Source organism: Bos grunniens, chromosome 11 (assembly GCF_055505025.1).
Source record: "Bos grunniens cultivar Pamir isolate PY7600 chromosome 11, Bosgru_T2T1.0, whole genome shotgun sequence".
In the NCBI taxonomy this organism is placed as follows: Eukaryota; Metazoa; Chordata; class Mammalia; order Artiodactyla; family Bovidae; genus Bos; species Bos grunniens.
The window spans coordinates 123,959-126,019 of record NC_141175.1 but is presented as its reverse complement, the minus strand read 5'-3'; positions in this window follow the sequence as shown (position 1 = coordinate 126,019).

Genomic DNA, 2,061 nt, shown 5'->3' with positions numbered 1-2,061 from the left:
AGAATCCACCTGCCGATGAGGCAGGGGACAGGGTGTTTTCGATCGATCCCTGATCCGGGAAGATGCCGCCGGGCTCCGGGCAGGTTCGATATGAACCTACAGAATGGACGGACAGTGCCAGGCGCGAAGGCGAGGGCAGGCAGACGGGGGACTCTGGACGAGGATGACGGACACGGACGGACACGGACGCCTCCGTTGTAGGTGGGCTGTGGCCGGCCGGCACGCTCCTCTGGGGCAGGATGTTCCTAGGACCGTTGGGGAGCGTGCCCGTGCGCGCCCGTGGGAGGAGCAGGGGACCGAAGGGAACTCTCTGTCCTCTCTGCTCCACGGGGCCCGCGGCACCCTAATCGGCTCCAAGAGAGGATGCCTCCGATGGAGAGACAAACCCACACGTGAGGGACCCTCCCTTCGGGTTCACTTGGACTCGGAAAGCGTGACGGTCAGGTTCACTCAATGCTCTGGATGTCTGTGCTTCCCGAGATCCCGGCCTACTCACGGGAAGGACCCGCGGAGCCGGATGAGATCTCCCTCTGCACGGCGGCGGCGGCGGCTCCAGGGTGCACACGTTTCAGTGGCTACGGCTTGTGGACATCGATCGCACCGAGAGCCTAACCCCCGGTGTGCCAGACGCCTGTGTCCACGATGGGTGAACAGTTCTAAGTGTGGGAAGCCCCACACTTGCCACTGCCTGTCCGATCTGCAGGGACTCGGCGAAGCACAAACGTGCCCGGTCTCCTGACCGATCGATCCCCTTTTCGGAGCCAGCCTGGTGCGTGATCTCTTTTCCAGGCCGCAGGCACACACTGGCGCTGGGGAGCTGTGTTCCTGTTCCTCCTCCTCCTCCTCCTCCTCCTCCTCCTCCTCCTCTCTGCCCCCACCCTTCCCCCCACACGCAGGCTCCCCCACCCCGCCTGGCCCCGGCCCGTCCGGGTCTCCCCCACCCGCGGAAAAGGCCAGGAAAAACATGGTCCCTGAACGACGCAGCTGAGAAACAGTGCAAGTCCACTCGGATGCGGTTAGGAGACACCTGAGCATACCTAGGCCAACACTGCCACCGTGTGGGGTGAGAGGCCAGCGCGAGGGGAGCTCGACAGTTCAGAGGAGGGGGAAGAGGAGCAGGAGGGAGAGAGGGGGGGTGGGCGGGGGGCTTGGGGTGGAGTTGGGGGGGGGGGGAGGGACAGGCTGAAGCTGTCTCAGGGCGATGACGTGGATGAAAACGTTCCCCTTCGGAAGGGCGCTCCAAAGAGATCGTGGCGGCGGGACCTGGAGAGCACAAAGGGCTTCGTTTTGGAGGCTGATCTTCAAGCTGGGAGTGGGGGGGTGGGGTGGGGGAGGGGAATCATCCAGACAGAGGAAAGACACCAGGCCGAGAAGGCAAGAGAGATTCTTTACACAAGTGAATCGGATGCTTTTCTGTCCATGTGTTCCCTAATCACACCATCACGGAAATCCAGCCAGCCAGCCAGCCACCCACCATCGTTTCGCTCCTTTCCTGTTCTCTACATTTTGAACGGCGAGTGAGGGAGAGAGTCTTTCAATGGTTTGAGAGGAGTTTGGAATGTCGTGGGACCATGGTACTTTTCAGCCATGGATGAACGTGACGGCTTCTTTTGTCCGCTTCGGCGTTCAGGGTTATCCCCAACTCCCCCTGCCGAGTGAGGCCTGTGTGTCGCTGTGTGCTGGAGGACACCGTGCTGTCCCCATCTTGATCTTGGACTGAACAAAACCACCGTTGGCAGTGTGTTCGGTTGCTTGGCTTCGTTTCCTTTCCCTATGGCACTCACCTGACCGTCCTGTCCACTCTTGGGATCTTTCATCTCCTCCTCCCCCTCAAGGCAATCGGGTCCTTTTCTTTCTCCTCCTCCTGCTCCTCCTCCTCCTCCTCCTCCTCACCCTAGTTTCTCCCCCCCCCCCCCCCCCACACACACACACACACACAAGTCCCACTCTTCTCAAACGGACGTCTAACTGACTGCCAACGTTTACTTTTGCCTTCTTTCCTTCCTTCCTTCCTTCCTTCCTTCCTTCCTTCCTTCCTTCCTTCCTTCTTCCTTTCCTTTT